This window comes from Cebus imitator, unplaced genomic scaffold (assembly GCF_001604975.1).
Source record: "Cebus imitator isolate Cc_AM_T3 unplaced genomic scaffold, Cebus_imitator-1.0 Scaffold157, whole genome shotgun sequence".
Taxonomy (NCBI): Eukaryota; Metazoa; Chordata; class Mammalia; order Primates; family Cebidae; genus Cebus; species Cebus imitator.
The window spans coordinates 4126537-4145504 of NW_016107472.1; positions in this window are offsets into that span (position 1 = coordinate 4126537).

An 18968-nucleotide genomic window follows, 5' to 3' on the forward strand; every position below is an offset into this window, starting at 1 on the left:
TTCAATACAGTAGTCTTCTCAAACTGATCCCAAAGATGCCACCTGCAATGTTGCTGCCTCATTCAGCTTTAGCCACTTTCAATTAACTGAACAGGATCAAGCACTCCCGAGGGACCAGGAGCAAACAAAATCCAAATTACAAATAAGCAGAGATATCTGAAGCAATTAAGCCCTTGGTGGCTTAACTCCAGGGTGTCCAGAACTCTTGTTCAAGGCCAAGGACCCAATTGGAGTAGGTATATTAAGTCAGCTCCATCCAGTGAAGAATCTAATATCTATTAAATTCAGGTGGTATAGACAATTACCTTTCATAATTGATGAGAGAAAAAAAAAGAAAAAAACCCTGTGGCCTGAATGATCTGATTAAGCACTCTCTATAGTCCAATTCTACAAGGCAATGTACAAATTTCCACTTCACTTTGCAAACGTGACCTCATTTACTTCCTAGCTTAATACAATACTGTAAAACTGCACTTGATAACTCTAGAGACGCCATCAAATAATCTAGACCAAGCATTCCTTTAAACGTGTGTGTCACCAGAAGAACTAAGCCGTTCCTTTACATGTAATTTGGCAAATTTAAAGAAGAGTCAGTGAAGAGAAGGGGATAAAAAGCAGAGCAGCAGTTGGAAAAACTAAACAGAAAACGAAACAAAGAATATGTGCTTGTAAGTGGTTGAAGTAATGAAGTGACCGTAAAAAAAAAAAAAAAAAAGAAAAAAGAAAATAGTCCTCAGAGTGAATCCCAATAGCTGTGCATATCTGAAGATAGGAGTCAGGGAAGCATTTCAAAGGTGCTTATGTTTTGACTGTGCACTGGATTACAGAAGTCTCCTGCCAAGATTCAGGGAGGGAGGCAGATGTGAAGTCCCAATTCCTCCTCCCTCTCACTCTTCCCCCTCCCGTCCCCATGTTCTCATTGGTGAAGCAGCAGCAACAGAGGGAGAGTTCTGGGACTGAAGAGGCTTATCTGTAATAGCAGCTTATCTATGGCAAGCACTAAACCTTGAAGTTAAAACTAAAGGAATTTTAGCCTTCCTGCCATTTCTCTTTTTTTTTTTTTCAACCCTATTCCAGTTTCTTACTAGCCTCTTCCCCCTATTTTGTGTACTTCAATCAATCAAGCAAGTAGTAAGAGCATTCTCAGGCCCCACTGTGCTTCTGGAACCATGTGAGTCCTGAGGGCATGGAGATAGAGAGGGTACTCTCTCTGATAACAAAACTTACACCATTGTTGAGGACACAAGGCATAAACATGAAAGGCCAAATAAATCAGGACATCAACATCAGGTACACGTTGAGTTCTAGTACAGATAAGTAGACTCTGAGTTCAAAGGAAAAAGAGTTCAAGGGCACAAGGGTTGGCCCTGTAGTGGACCAAGAAAATAGATATGGTTTAATAGATGGAGTTAAGGAGGGTGAGCAACTGTAAAAAAGTACATAGCATGGGCAAAGACACTAAAAATTATAGGGGTGGCGTTTAGAGGAAGTAAACCTGCCTAGTGTGAGGAAAGACCCAAGGCAATGATGAAAAGGAAAATTCAGCTCAAATTCTGGAAGCCTTTGAATATCAATCTAAAGAATGTGGACCTTATTCTGAGAGATGAGAAAACAACTAAATCTTTAAGGAAGAACATGCCTGCTTGGTTGTTTGCTCATGGATGTATGCAGGCATGCATGTGAATGCTTTCATTAATGTTTCATTTATTCCCTGTCTTACCTCTGCAAAGGATCTGAGGCTTATAAGAACAGAAATCTATAGCATCTGAAAGAACAGACAGGTAAGAATGTCAAAGTTAATTTTGAGGAGTACAAGAAACTAGACTTATGAAATGATAATTCATATTATCAAGCCAAAATAATTTCAAATGTAGTGAAGGTATAAGAATAAACATAAATTGGTGATTAAGAACAGAGAGCAAAAAGTAGATCTTAATAAGCATAACAATTTAATATATAAGGAGTTATAATGATAAATATGATTTGAGTATAATTTATAAATACATATATTTATAAATGAGTACAATGATTATATAGAAAGCTAATCACATTTAACACAAAGCTCAATATCTCTACGTTTATCCCCACTCACTCTGCAGAAATTCAAACTGTGGAACCCTCAGCAAGTGTCTTACATACCCTTTATGGACTAGTCCCATAAGTTATAACATGGCACGTATTATTGGACTTCTGTTTAAGGCCTCCTGATGGAATGCCTAGTGAAGGCAATGCCACAGTTAACAGTGATCTATGCCAAAGCCACCCTGGCTGCAGCCACCCAGTCTGTCTGCAGGCAGCCAGTTAAAATGATGAGGCTATGCTGTCTGCATGGAGAGCCCTGGCATGTGCCACCACTACAGGTCTTAGTCTTAAAGCTGCCTACAATCAGAATAGGTAGCCCTAGCACATCTGCTTTGGAACACTGCCATCAATGAGCTATAGAGACAATAATGGAAAAAAACCTTGGTTTTCAATCTTTTATTTATTGCAGCCTCCTCAACCATGAGCCAGCAAAAAGAAAATGAGAGATTTGTTATATTCAGAATCTTCCCTCCTTTTTGACAACTGTCCTTGAGCCATTGCAGCCTCTTCTCTCACTCTCTTTCTCTTTTTCTCTCTCTCTTTTTTTTAAAAACTTAGTGCTCAAAAAGACTCGGAAGTAAGGTCTGCTAAGGTGGGAACCTGACTTTGTGATGGCCTATACCTAAGCTTGAATTGAGAACTTGCTATGAAAGGAAAGCTGGACAAAAGTAAAAGTATACACACTTCAATTTCTGAAGGTGAAATAGGCACCTTTATGTTTGAGAAGCAACAGTCACGTAGCAAATAATTACAGACGATGGCACAGAATGTAAGCTTTCTGGGGCATCCTCTTCTGTTTTCTAATGACTATAATAAAGAAAAATTCTGCTGACTCCAGAGCCTGTAGTCATGGCACCTGGAATCCAAGTCAGTGTGGACAATGACAATAGTTTAGCAAACCTAATGTTAGCTTTAAAGGAACATTAGTTTAAAGTTCTATTAGTCATTAGAAACCCCCATGTTACAGGAGTGGAGGGTCACACACGAACCTACATTCCCATTAGCTGTGAAAATGCCTTCACTAGGCATTCCATCAGTAGCAAAAAGCCCATGTTTCTAACTTCCCCAAACTTACTTCCCAAGGTACACATAAGGGAATAATTGTCTAATGATTAATCTTGGTGGAGACAGAGCAAATAGGTGATGTGACTCAATGATTTCCCTGGAAAACAAAATTTAAAAGACAAGGCTGTTTATAAAATAGAATAGTGTTGACTCCAGCTCCACATCATTAGTAATACAGTCTCACTAATCTCACTAGTCTAAATATGAGAAAAACAGGCAAAAAGAGAATTCTACTGAAGTTCACAATAACAGAGAAACATCTTCACATAAGAGTTCCTTCTCAAATATGATGATAAGCAAAATGAAGCCAGTTAGTCAATGAACAAAATGTATCCTTGACTATTTGTTGAGATGAAAGGTATATGTTCCAGCTATGTGTCCTTCTAGGTTGCTTTTTAATTCTATTAGGGAATGCTTACAGATGGACCAGTTAAAGTGGACATTTTCTTATATTCTTTGCATTCAGCTATTCCTCTAAGAGTGGGCCCATAAAGAATCTTGCAAATTAGATGTCCTAGAGGTAAAAATGTTAGTACCATAGCCAGTCCTAGCATTTATAACTCATAAAATTATTGTGTCAGATAATAGGAGCAGGAACTATAAAGTTTAAGAGACTGTCAAGTTGAAATTCGACATGTAAAGAATCTGCATGCCCTTAGCTACAGGAATATAAACATAAAGACATAGAAGGTCAGTCTTTCTCAGCAGCTGAATCAAAGTCAACAGACATACAATTTTAGGAATAACTCAAAAAGCTTCCCTGACATTAACTACCATCATATGGTTAGTGCACTTTTACCTCAACTAAATTATTTTGCTTCATGGCCAAAACAGCAAATAACAGCAAATAACTCAAATCTCTGAACTTGAGAAACTTGGTGTCCTAGGAGCTTAATACATAATGCTAAGTAACAATAAGTTGGTGATCAGATCAGAGCAGTCTTTGCATTCAGAACCTACATCTTACCGCATTTCAGATTTGTAGTCATCAGAACAGGGAAAGGGAAAATGCAGACTTTTTGTTTTCTGGCATTTGTGGTAAATTTAATCTACAGTTCTTGTATTAGTAACATCATCAGGAAAAAACAGTCCTGTATTATCTGAGGTAATAAGCAATATAATGATTGGCCTCAGAAAAAAATAGTTTTCTAGAACCGTGCACAAAAAGAATAGGGCTCAATGAACAAGTTTTCTCCAGCAAATGATCCTGTTGCAGGCACTCAAAGAAAGCATGATCATGGTGGTGGTGGTGATCACAAGCCTTGTTAATGGGATTGTGTGCGTAATACCATTTACAGATTATTTTTGTAGCCATAATCTGATTTCAGTTTGTTCTATTTCTATATTTAGTGTGACTTAGCTAAATCATCTCAGAAGAGTTTATGCCCTAAAGAATTTTCTCCCAGTTTCAATAGTAACTAAAGGTAAAAATGGTTTTGTCTGAGCTCAACTGGCAGAATATATTAACAGAAACCAAAAAAAAAAAAAAAAAAAAAAAAAAAAAAAAAAAAAAAAAAAAAAAAAGCATTAGAAATCAATTAACAAGAACATTACTATTTCATATGCAAACTCAGGCAGAAACAGAGAGCCAACATAATTGTTATTAAAGCTCCTGATGCAAGGAAGTGACCATTTCTGTATAGAATATTAACAGGGCACAAGCCATGCATGAGAGCATGTGGGCAAGAGAGGAGATTCATAAGGCCCCAAAAAGGAAGGATTCAGTTGGCAACATCTAACTAAAGGTCTTATTAATGAAAAAGATCCTAAAGAGGGAGAAGTTGAAATTAATGCTAGAACCCCGTTTCATATTATTTTGCAGTTGGAGCTGTTATTAGTCAGTTATGAGAAAATATAATTTAAAAGAGCAGGCATTAAAATAATGTTTATGTGTCTTGTATGCCTTATTTTCATGTAAAATATATAAATGTACATAAAAATATAATATTTTGACGTAAGAGCAGAGCTTTTATTGAGGGTTGGTTAGCTGCATTCTGGGTCATCCTTCTTTCATAAACCACAGCCATATGCATTGATTGTTTCCTATTTCAGCATCTTAAAGTAAAACAATAAGCTAATTATGGGTGCTTGTAAATCAATCTGAATGTAAAATCCTAGTTTTACATTTCTTTATTATCTGTTGTCTCTCCCACCCGTGTCTATACATTTTTAATAACTCTGTTCTATCAAGTCTTACCTAAGCATTTCACTGTTTTTATAAAATCAGTAATCACTTTCTTTTCACATCTGTGCATTACCAGTTTATGTATTATTCTATTGGACTTTTAAAAAATTAAGCAATAAAAATGTTTAGGGATAAACACAACAGACCCTTTACTGGCACACAAGTTGACTCATGAGAACAAGCATATCTGAGCATATTAGACAGGACATGGTAGCTGTAACATCAAACCTAACGTGAACACTATTCAGTGTGTCTGACCAAATGAATGAAATATTGCAGTTAATTGAAGTTCATGGAATATGAGTTGGTGTCTACTGTGTTTCACGTATATTTTCCTACACTAACTTCATAGTAAAGAGGTTAATTTACATGCCTATAATCCCAGCATTTTGAAAGGCCAAGGTGAGAGAATTGCTTCAGTACAGGAGATTGAGACCAGCCTAGGCAACATGGCAAGAACTCGTCTCTACAAAAAATTTAAAAAATTAGCTGGACAAGCTGGCATGCACCTGTGGTCCCAACTACTCAGGAGGCTGAGGCAAGATGATTATTTGAGCCAGTGAGGTCGAGGCTGCAGTGAGCAGTGGTCATGCCATTGCATTCCAGCCTGGATGAAAGGGCAAGACTCTGTGCCCCTAACCCTCTCCCCAAAACAAAAGTTTTTTTAAAATCTCCCTTCATTTTTTAATGAAAACTTACCCCTATTCATGCAACCCATTCTGAGACACACCACCTGTGAGAGACAGTAAACTGAACCAACAATACAAGTAACAAAATGGGCTTTCTCTGGTTTAGCCTCACTAACTGAAATTATGGATGATAAGCCCCATTGAATTCCTCTTGACTCTGGAAATTCCCAGAAGGTTACCTGGGTTCCTTACTCATAAATACAGCCTTTCTGGATCTTGCTGCTGCCCTCAGCAATCGCTTGGAGAGTTCCAGATCATTGAGAAGGTCCTGTGATGTTTCTTAGTTATTCAATTCTGTCCTTAGCATGACTTATATCCTGCTCCTGCCCCTAATCGCAATGATGCAGCTTTCATTTCCTGCATTACATCTTTGATTTTGAATCCTTCACCAATGAACTTTTGAGGCAGGAGGAAGCTCTTTCGATCCAGAGTCATATTTATCATGATGCTGACAAAATTTGAGTTTTAGGGCCCCTCATTTGCTGCATCTCTTTCAGGCCCATATACCTGATTTTGTTTTTTTAAAGAACCTCCTCTCAAATGTGTAAGACTCTGCTTCAACCCATATCTTTTATTCTCATTCATTTAGAAGGCACAAAACTGTCTAATCTTAAGATTCTATCATCCTACGGAGATTAGAACAATAGTTTTTTATTTTTATTTTTCTATCACCTGACAGAAGTCTCAGGGGAAATGGTAAAACAGAACAATCTGAGCTCCCTTCACTTTTCTTCAAAATTCTCCTCGCCTCATTTGTGAGGACTCATTGGTCTCCTGCTAAGGGAATCAGCCCCTGCTTCCTTTCCTCACCCCAGAGTAAGCTCCTTCTCTTGAAACTGCTTGATCTCTAAAGGACACAGAACATTTTAGTGAACTTTCCTTCTCTCCATCATCCATAAACAACAGAGAGCACAACATGTTTCACAGATTTATCTCTTCTCACTTTTCTCAATCAACCTTTCTGTGATCCTTATCAATTCTTCAGTTAAATTGGCTGTGAGAACTGAAAACTGTGTCAAGGGTCACTGAGCCTGGCTTCTGGTAGGAGAAAGTTTCACTTGTATTCAAAATGGATGGTGAAGCAAAATAAAATTATAAGAATTCTCTACAGGCTCCCTTGAGCCTGTCTAGAGTTTGGTTACGAAGAGAAACCTCATGAATAGTTAGTCTCCTCCCAGGAACTGCCTTAACTGGGTATATTCCTATTTAGGTGAGCTACAGAATGCATTTATAAACAGGTTATCTATGAAACAAAAATAAATATCAATTATCCTATTCTGAAGCTTCACTAATTTAGCAATAACCAAATCAGGAAAGTCAAAGTAAGGCTAATAGCAATCAAAAATTTCTTAGGTTAATGCAAGCGTTTACAGAGTATAAAAGAAAGAGAGAAAATAATTTATCTGATGCAGACTCACCGACATTAAGATGAGACTTCTGAATGCAGAGGGCTGGTCAGAACAAAGGCACACTTTAAGTAAAACAAGAGAACCCATGACCTGGAGAGCAGCAACACACTGCTGGTAAGAAGAAAGGCATTTCCCATGGAAGAAGCAGCTACTAGGCCTGGCTAACCTTATTAAATTTTGAATTTCATGAACCCTGAAGTTGCTCCCAAATCAGTTAAATGCGTACATAAAAAATGAGAAACTAGAAATGTTGGGCCTTGGTAGGATAATCAATAACTCTCAGATCTGGAGGCAATGTTTTCAGCAACACAGAAACAATAGTTATTTTTAAATTGCTTGGGAACTTTGCCGGAGGTCAGAGATAAACTAAGTAGCACAATACTGAGATCCATAAACCACAGCTATGATGTCCTATAGAAATGTCACCAAGAAGATGGTGGCAGGCTTCACAGTGGCCTGTTAACCTGGTGCCACACAATGGAAAGGAGAGGGGTAGCTGGATCACTAGTGACCCTATAAGGAAGTGGTTCTTCATGGGAGGCAATTCTGCCCCTAGAAGACCATTGTCAATATCTGAGACATTTTTGGTTGTAACAACTGGGAGAAGGGTGCTAATAACATCTAATAGGCAGTGGCGAGTGATACGGAACCAGGAGAGTTCTCTTATCCCCCTCACTGGTCATGCAACAAGGGTTGGCATGCTTCCTTGGTACCCCACTGCTCAAATCCCTAGGGGGAGCATGCGGATGGGCAGGTGCATAGGTTGTGGGGAATGTTTTGGGAATCTAACCCCACAGCAGCTCTAGAGGTGAGTGTTTACAACTCCTGAAGCCCACGTGGGCAGGTGTTGGTGTGCCCTTTCTGCTTTGCTGTCTGCAGGTGGCTTGTGTTAATCAGCTCAATTAGACCTTCTGCCTTATCACAAGGACAGAGGGCTTTACGTATCCCAGGTTCTTGCCCTAGTGTACCAGAAAAATTGGATCACACATAGGCTTGGAGGATGAGTGCAAGGTCTTACTGAGTGGTGGAGGTAGCTCTCGGTGAGATAAATGGGGAGCCAGAGGGGCATGGGGTGGGAAGGTGGTCTTCCCCTGGAGTGGGGCTGCCCAGCAGCCGGACTCACCTTCTATTGCCCCCAGCCAAATTTCCCTCGGCATCCACCTCATTCCATCATTGCTGGTCTGCCAGTGTTTGCTGGTGTCTGTCAGTGTGTTCTTTTGCTCCTCTGGATGTACAGCTACTGTATCCATGACCACTAGGGTCTCAGGTTTTTATGGGCACAGGATGGAGGCATGGTAGGCCAAAAGGCAACTTTTTGGGTGTGAAAACAGAAATGCCTGTCCTCATTTAGGTTCATGGGCACAGGCCTGAGGGTGGAGCCTTTGCCAGGGACCCCACCTTTCTCTACCCAGCATTTCCCTGCCCCACTCCCCTATCAATACTATTAAATATCCTACAAGGAAGCTTCCTCCAACGAAGAAGTAATTAGCTCAAAATGTCGATAGTTCCAAAATTGAGACATCCTATTAGTCCGTTTTCACACTTCTGATAAAGACATACCCAAGACTGGGGAAAAGAAAGAGGTTTAATTGGACTTACAGTTCCACATAGCTGAAGAGTCCTCCGAATCATGGCGAGAGGTGAAAGGCACTTCTTACCTGGCAGTGGCAAGACAAAATAAGAAAGATGCAAAAGCAGAAACACCTGACAAAACCACCAGCCCTCATGAGATGTCTTCACTATCACAAGAGCACTATGGGAGAAACCACCCCTATGATTCAAATTATCTCCCATCAGGTACCTCCCACAACAGGTGGGAATTATGGGAGTGCAATTAAAGATGAGATTTTGGTGAGGACACAGCCAAACCTTATCAACCTGTTACAATGCTATTAAGGATAGAAAAGCTACCCAGTAGCCTATCTGCCTAATCTCAGGTGGCAACAACAACCAATAATCTGCTCTAATCAAAGCCATCATTTAAGAGAGAAAAGATGGACACATTCAAATATATTATGATGATAAAGGAAGCAAATGGATAATAAACATTTTCTATTTCTAGATTTCTATTGGTTGGTATAATTTTTATTCTAGAGTCTTTCCCCTTTATGCTCTTTGATGTTTTCTCCACTTCCTTTCTTCAACCCCTCCCTCTCTTCTTCCACCACTAACTTATGAGACCACATTAGACACACCTGAGATATTATTTAAAATGCTTTGCAGTATGGAAACCTCAATGGATATCTGAGGATATTCTGAGGTAGTTGTGGCCATTCTAATCATAGATGGGAGATAGCCTGTCTGATGTGGGAATTATTTATCAAGATTTAAGAAGTTATAGTCACTTCAAACATAGTTTGAGATATTTAAGTAAAGAACCTAAAATGAAAAGTTTTATAAAATTCGTCTTTAAGCTTATATTCCCTTTTTTTTACTTATTCTTGACTTTTTTATTTTTCTCTTTGAAATCATAAAATGTATCTTGTCTACAAATTATAGGGATATTTGACCCATGTTTTCCAGACCACGTCATTCTGCAGATTACATCAAGGTAAATAATGAATAAGGCCATGATAAATGCAAATATTCTATTTTCAGGTTGCTGTTGGGAAAGTCACCTCCCCTCAAAATCTCTCCCAATAATTGCATCTCCTAGGACATTGCACATGAGTGTATGTTCACTCTTGCCAAACTCCCAGTATTACCCTGAGTCAAGGGCCTGCCCAGCAAAGCAGCTTCCCTATGACAATACTGCCACACTGCAGCAGCCCATTCCTGCCCGTGGCACTACAGTGATTGTGGTGATGTGGGCCTCTGTGTGGCAAGACTGAGTGGGATTTCCTGCAAGAATGTCTTTTTTTCACCTCAGGGTTATTTTCTATTATACTATACTAGATTTTCCCAAATAGCGTATATTAATTCTTTAACTGTGCCATTTCTACACCAACTGATTCAAAGTCTCTGAGGACATAGTTAAAACTATGCATTTTTTCATGCTTCCCAGATGATCCTTACATGCATTAAAGTTTAAGAATATGTGCTCCAACACACCTCACAGGCTTTTTAATAAAGTCGTTTCCCTGTCTTTATTTGTAGGACTCTCCCCTTCAGACTCAGTTAGAACTGAGTCCTACAAGTGTTGTTGATGATGATGATTACAATAACAAGATAACTCTGAGCCACAGGCATTAGCTGTGTTGCTTAAAGTAACATATCTAGTAATTGATGATATAAGGATTAAAACAGCTTCTCAACTAAAGACTGGGTAGGCAGGTCAAACCTGAGTAAAAAGATACTAAGCTTTACTCTCAACTACTCCTTTATAATGACAGGGCATTGCAATTGGTCCAGACTCCTGTGTTTTCCTTAAGTCATGCCTAATTATGAGACTTCACTCCTGACTCTCAAGAGCTCCCCTTGGTCCTACATATGTGCTTCACCTTTTCTGTATCCCAGGGTTGCTCATGGCTTAGGTTCAAGCTGGGATATGACCATTTTGCTCTATTGGTCTGCATACCAGCCCATATCTATTCTTGTCACACAATACTCCTGACATACACACGTACAAATACAGAATAGATTATCTCACCCATTCAGACTGCAATGCAAGATATTCTTTTAAGGCCAGTCATGCCTCTTACTATTGCTTTCAAGTGCTTCATTACATCAGCAAATGAGTGCAAGGAAGTAATTAGGGGACTGTCTCTGAAGTCAGGTTGTGTGGGTTCAAATCCCGTTTTTCCCTCTATTTGGCTATGGACTTGAGATTTAAAATAGTATGCTTCTCAGTTGCCTTGACTTTAAAACTGAAATAATATTACCTACCTCATTGAACTGTGGTGAATATTTTTTATGTGATACAAATAGAACTCTCTATCTTATTGAAAGCATCACCTAAGTGCCAGCTATTATAATTTAAATTGAAACCTTTAAATTTCACCAGAAAAAAATAGATTTTATATTTTGTATTGTAACCCAAAGAAAGAAATACAGTACACAAATATATAGGCCTTGTATTAGTCCATTCTCATGCTGCTAATAAAGACATACCTGAGACTGGGTAATTTGTAAAGGAAAAAGGTTTAATTGATTCAGTTCAGCATAGCTGCAGAAGCGTCAGGAAACTTACAATTATGGCGTAAGGGGAAGCAAACATGTCCCTCTTCACATGGCTGCAGCAAGGAAAAGTGCCAAGCAAAAGAGGGAAAAGCCTCCTATAAAACCATCAGATTTCATGAGAATTCACTCACCATCACAAGAACAGCATGAGGTCAACCACCTCAATGATTAAATTACCTCCCACCAGGTCTCTCCCACGACACGTAGGGATTATGGGAGCTACAATACAAGACAAGATTTGGGTGGGAACGCAGCCAAAGTATATCAAGCATACTCATATCACTGAAGTAAAAGACTCACAAATGTTACCATTATTATACGCAATATATTCTAGTGTTCATTTATCCATTGTATTTTATTTTTTTAAGAAGCATGGGTCAAAATTCATGAAATTATTTTTACAATCCACTATTGAGGTTAACACACAGTTTATAAAACACTATACTAGACTGAAACTTCATGAAGAAAGTCACCATACCTGTTTTGTTCAACATTGTATCTGTGACTTCCTGGAATAAGACATGACACATAATTGGGGCTTATTTATATGTGTTGGATAATTGAGTTACCTTTTATTTTCAGTTAGCATAGAAATAAGAATTTATTTGACCTTCTCTGATGTTGATGTCTGAAGCTGTGAAAGAATCTTTTCTCCTCATTACTTGCTGAGATTCTTAGTAAAAGTCCTAGAAAATCATTGAAAACAGAGCATTTTAAAGGCTTATCTCAATAGAATTGGGTCCCATGGTTAAAATGGGAGACAAAATCTTGTCTGGATCGTTAATTTTTTATTTTCTTGAAGTGATGGCAATTCTTGTCATAATTTTTGTTGTTATCCTGTGTACGTGTGTGTGCGCACATGTGTGTGCATGTGTTTCTGTGCGTGTGTTTCATTTCCAACTTTTAAGTTCAGGTTTTGAGCAGTGGTTGGTGGTCCTCCATGAAGAGGTCCTTCACTTCCCTTGTTAGCTGGATTCCTAGGAATTTTATCCTTTTCATGGCAGTTGTAAGTGGGAGCTTGTGATTTGGCTCTTGGCTTGCATGTTTTTGATGTATAAAAAAGCTAACAATTTTTGCACATTGATTTTGTATCCTGCGACTTTGCTGAAGTTGCTTATCACCTTAAGAAGATTTGGGGCTGAGACAATGGGATTTTCTAGATATAGCATTATGTCATCTGTAAACAAAGGTAGTTTGATTTCTTCTCTTCCTATTTGAATATCCTTTATATCTTTCTCTTGTCTGATTGCCCTGGCCAGAACTTCCAATATTATGTTGCATAGGAGTGGTGAGAAGGCATCCTTATCTTGTGCCAGTTTTCAAAGGGAATGCTTCTAGCTTTTTCCGTGCAGTATGATGGGCTTTACTTTGTAAGTGGCCTGGCCTGTCTCTCTGGCTCTCCTTAACATTTTTTCTTTCATTTTGACCTTGGAGAATCTAATGATTATGTGTCTTGGAGATGACTTTCTCATGGAGTATCTTATAGGTTGATACAGTTTGCCTCTCTGTCGCCACCCAAATCTCATCTCAAATTGTAATCTCTACATGTCAAGGGAGGGACCTGGTGATTGAATCATGGCAGCGGTTTCCTCCATGCTGTTCTTTTGATATTAAGTGAGTTCTCACAAGATCTGATAGTTTTAAAGTGTGGCACTTCCTCTCTCACTCTCTTTTTCTCTCTCTCTTGCCACCTTGTGAAGAGAGTGCTTGCTTCTCCTTCACCTTCTGCCATAATTGTAAGTTTCCTCAGTGCTCCCCAGTCATGTGAGTCAATTAAACCTCTTTTCTTTACAAATTACCTGATCTCAGGTAGTCTCTATAACAATGTGAAAACAGACTAATACACTGGGGTTTGCTGCATTTCCTGAATTTGAATGTTGGCCTATCTAAATAGGTTGGAGAAGTTCTCCTAGACGGTATCCCGAACTATGTTTTCCAAATTGGTTCCATTCTTCCTGTATCTTTCAGGTACCCCAATCAGTCATAGATTCAGTCTTTTTGCATAATGCTATATTTCTCAGAGGTTTTATTCATTCGTTTTTATTGTTTTATTCTCTATTCTTATCTCCCTCTCTTATATCAGAAAAACAGGCTTCAAGCTCTGAGATCCTTTCCTCTGTTTGGTATATTCTGCTATTAATACTTGTGATTGCACTGTGAAGTTCTTGTAATGTGTTTTCAGCTCTATCAGGTTGATTATGTTCCTCTCTATACTTGCTATTAATACTTTTTCTGTCAGCTCCTGCATTGTTTTATCATGATTGTTAGCTTCTTTACACTGGGTTACAACATGCTCCTTTAGCTCAGCAAAGTTTGTTTTTATCTGCATTCTGAAGCTTACCTCTGTCATTTCAGCCAACTCAGCCTTAACACAGTTCTAACCTTTGCTGGGGAAGTGCTGCATTCATTTCAAGGAAAAAATGCACTTTTGCTTTTCCAGTTTTCAATGTTTTTGCACTGATTCTTTCTCATCTTTGTGGGTTTATCTACCATCTATCTTTGAGGTTGTTGAACTTTGGATGGGGTTTTATGAGGTTTTTTGTTGTTGCTGTTGTTGTTTGCTTGCTTTTCTTTTAACAGTCTGGCCACTCATCAGTAGGGCTACTGCCGTTTGCTGGAGGTCCATTCCAGACCCTAGTTGCCTTGGTTTTTCTAGTAGTTGGAGGTGTCACCAGTGAAGCCTACAAAACAGTAAAGATGGCAGCCTGCCCGTTCCTCTGGGAGGTCTGTCCCACGGAGATCCTAACCTGTTCCCAGCGCAGATGTACCTAAACGTGGCAGCTAAAGATCCCAGTTGGGAGGTCTTACCCAGTCAGAAGGAATGAGATCAGGGATACTCTTCAAAAAGTAGCCTGGCTACCTTTTGGTAGAGCAGCTGTGCTGTTTTGGGGATCCTTTCAGCTCCTGATCACTTTGGGCTCTCCAAGGCCCACAGGTTGCACCAGCTGAGATGCCCAAACAGCAAAGGTGGTAGCCCTCCCTGCCCCATGGGCACTCTGTTCCAGGGAAAAATTAGAACTCTGTTGGCTGTAGAACACAGGTGGGGGTGACCAGAGGCCCTAGCTTGGAGGACCCACCTAGTGAGGAGAAATGGATTGGGGTCCCATTTAAAAAAGCAATCTGGCCATACCTCAACAAAACAGCTGAGCCATACTGTGGAACCAACTCTGCACCAGTAGGCTTGTACTCTCCAAAGCTCACCAGCTGGAATGGTCAAGTTGCCCAATCAGCAAAGGAGTCCACCCACCCCTCCCACTGAGCACTCCATCCTAGGGAGAAATTAGATTTCTGTCCATAGAATACAGAGGAGGGTGGCTAGAGGCCCCAGCTTGGAGGTCCTGCCCAGTGAGAAAGAATGGAATATATCTGGGTCCCATTTAAAGAAGCAGTATGTCTACATTTTGGTAAAACAGCTGTGCTGTACTGAGGGAACCGTTCCTCATCCAGACTGTTTGGACTTTCCAAAGCCCACAGTTTCGAAGAACTGAGTTGTCCAACAGCAAAGATGGTGACTTCCACCTCCCCCCAGCACCCTGTCCCATCTCAGGCAGGCTCTACCCTGTTGCCGGTGGCTGGCTGGAATTCCAAGCCAGTCAGTCTTACTTGTGAGGTGCCATGGAAATGGGACCTGTAGACCAATGCTGCTTGTTTCCCTGGATTCAGCCCCCTTCCTAGGGTATGTACAGACTTCCTGCCTTACCTGAGCTGCAGTCACCTTTGCCAGGGATCTCAAGGCCAAAGTATGTAAACTCCTGGGTCTCTCTACATACCTGAGCAGCTGCTCTGCCAAGACTTCACACAGCTCTGTGCGTCAGACACAAGGCCTGGTGGAGTGGGCTCACAAGGTGATCTCATCTGAGGGTTGCAAAGATCCATGGGAGAAGAATAGTTCCACAGGGTCACACATTCCCTCACCACTTCCCTTGGCTGGGGTGGGGGTGGCTGCATATCACTCCCAGGTTGACCATCACCCTGCCCTGCTTTTCTTTGTTCTCTCTCTTGGGTTGAGTTTCCCTAATCAGTCCCAATATGAGTATGTGGATGTTTCTGATGAAGGTTCTATATTTACTCACCTCTTTCATTCTTCTCTGTGAGTGCCACCCACCACAGCTGTTTCTACACGGCCATAATGGCTCCTCTCCCCCACCTTGTTGTTATCATTAATCCAAACTTTTCTTTCTATATAAATCATTACATTTGGTATTGCAGACATTTCTGTTATCAATTCCTGAACATTTCACTAATGATGACTAAAGAGGACAAGAATTTCCATTCTCATAGATTTTTAACATACTTAAAATTTTACCAATCAGTTCAATGTAGTTCAGTTAAACCTTTTAGTTTTACTGGGAGCTATATCTATGTAGCAAGTAAACTTAAAGAGATATAGCTAATGAAAGAAATGCTAAGTTTTACTTTGTTGTTTTTTAAGGAATTTCCAGTTTCTTGTCCCCACCATACACTATAAAGTATAAAATAAATGTAAAAGATAGTAGGAAAACTTCATAGTGTTTATAATATTATAAAGCAAAATCACCCGAACTACTGTTATACTTTGTAATGATATTTGTGTTTAAAAATAGTGACATCAAAGAAGCAATATTGTATAATAGAAAGCAAAAAAATAAAGAAATAAGCAAAAACTTATTTCCATGGGTATTGGAATCAGGCAGATCAAGGTTCAAATCTTGTCCACCATTTTCTAGTAAGATTTCTAGTCTGCAACATGGGGCTAAGATGTGTGTGTCTATGTCACAGGGTAGATATGAGGATTCAATAGGCTAATATATTTAAAGAAACTACTATAGAAAAACAGCAATTGTTCACTATAAAAGTGAGCTCCTTCTTCCTTTACGAGCAGGTGTACCTGGTCTATAGGTCTTATGATCTGGTTGAGAGATCAGCTTGCTCATTTCTAAACATAGTGGTGCAGTTTTGACATTAAGTTCAATTCAATAAACATCTAGTAAGTGCCTCTTGCATACACAGTACTGTAGTGATTTGTTATGGAAAACGGAGACAATAAACAAAATGAATGAAAACTTTTTTCTGCTCTGAAGAGCATCAAATTTACTGGGAAAATGGGGATATAATTAATTTTCAAACACAATAAATACAAATAGTACAGCTACAACAGGGAAGCAATTAAATCTAACATAGGGTTGGGGGAGCAGTCTACAAAAGCTAGCAAGGAGATAGTATTTGAACTATGGTTGAAGAATTAGCATTGCTTTTTTTTTTTAGGTTGTGATAGTAGCAAGGGATTTCCAGTTTAAAGCTGTGTTAGGACGTTCTTGCATTGCTACAAATAAATACCTGAGACTGGATAATTTATTTAAAAAAAGAAGTTAAATTGGCTCATGGTTCTGCAGACTATACAGGAAGCATGGTATCAACATTTACTCAGCTCTTGGGGAAGTCTCAGGGAGATTTCACTCATGGAGAAAGGCAAGGAGGAAACAGGCAGTTCACATACTGAGAGCAGGAGGAAGAGAGAGAGTAGGGAGGCGCCACATACTTTTAAACAGATTCCATGAGAACTCAGTCACTGTCACAAGGCTAGCACCAAGCCATGGGGGATCCAACCCATGAGTCAAACACTTCTCACCAGGCCCCATTTCTAACACTGGGAACCACATTTCAACATGAGATTTGGATGAGACAAATATTCAAGCCATATCAACAGCAATATCATGAGCAAACACTGGTAATCCAACTAAATGGTGATAATCCAGGCAAGAAACGATGATAGTCTGGACAAGAATAATGGCAATGGAAATGAGAATGAGAAAGAGAGTGTGGGAAGCAATTTCAGAGTTTAAACCAAATGATTAAAAAAAAAGACAAGCTGAAGAGACAAGCAACAAACTTTCCAGTGACATCTGTGAGTGCTTTGAGTTTTTACGTAGATCTATTTTGCATATTAAAGCCATTTGTCTTTCCAAATAACTGCCTTCATTTTCTGACTAGTTGGCTTTATTGTCTAAATATGTTTTATAGACTAGCTACCCCCCAAATTTTAAGAATAAACTTTATTACTGCTTCCCATTTCATTTTCTCCTTTGCTTTAAATAAAAACTTTTGCAGCTCAAATCACATTGACCTTTTCTGTTCCAATATTGCATTATAAATTTATTTTTATTTAGCTACCCTCTTGCTTAGTGTCATCTCACATACCAGATTTCTCAGGAGGACTCTGAATCTGAGTCAATTTTTTCCCAGATGTACTAGTTTACATTCTCCCAATTTAATCTCATTTTGATTTGAGTCCACATTTATAACCTTTCAAGTTCCAGATAAGCAGTTTCTAAGTCACTATCCATATTTACAACATTGCCTAATATAGCATTATTTCAAGATATATTAATGTGCTGCTTATTTCTGCTGATATTAATTGAGTTGAAAAAGAGAAGGAGAAACAGTATTTTTTCCCATGGCATCTGTAATACCGTCTATTCCCTTTGCAGTTTATCAAATTGTATAGTCTACTATTCTGTGGATAACTGTTATTATTTATGATTTCTTTATTCAATCTCCTTTGAACTATATTCCAAGAAAAATGTTTTAAAATGTGGCTTATACATCAAAGAAATATATGATCATGTGAAAAGACCAAACCAATGTTTGATTGGTGTACCTGAAAGTGATGGGGAGAATAGAACCAAGTTGAAAAACACCCTTCAGGATATTATCTAGGAGAAGTTCCCCAACCCAGCAAGACAGGCCAACATTCAAATTCAGGAAATACAGAGAACACCACAGAGATACTCCTTGAGAAGAGCAACCTAAAGACACATAATCATCAGAATCACAAAGTTGAAATGAAAAAAAAATTATTAAGGGCAGCCAGAAAGAAAGGTTGGGTTACCTACAAAGGGAAGCCCATCAGACTAACAATGGGTCTCTCTGAGAAACCCTACAAACCAGAAGAGCGTGGGATCCAATATTCAACATTCTTAAAGAACTTTCAAGCCAGAATTTCATATGCAGTCAAACTAAGCTTCATAAGCGAAGGAGAAATAAAATCCTTTACAGACAAGCAAATGCTGAGAGATTCTGTCACCACCAGGCCTGTCTTACAAAAGCTCCTGAAGGAAGCACTAAATGTGGAAATAAAAAACTGGTACCAAAAACATATCAACTGTAAAGGCCATTGACACTAAAAAGAAACTGTATCAACTAACAGGCAAAATAACCAGCTAGCGTCATAATGACAGGATCAAATTCACACTATAACAATATTAACTTTAAAGGTAAATGGGCTAAATGCCTCAATTAAAAGACACAGACTGGCAAATTGAATAAAGAGTCAAGATCCATCAGCGTACTGTATTCAGGAGAGCCATTTCACGTGCAAAGACACACATAGGCTCAAAATAAAGGGATGGATAAAGATTTACCAAGCAAATGGAAAGCAAA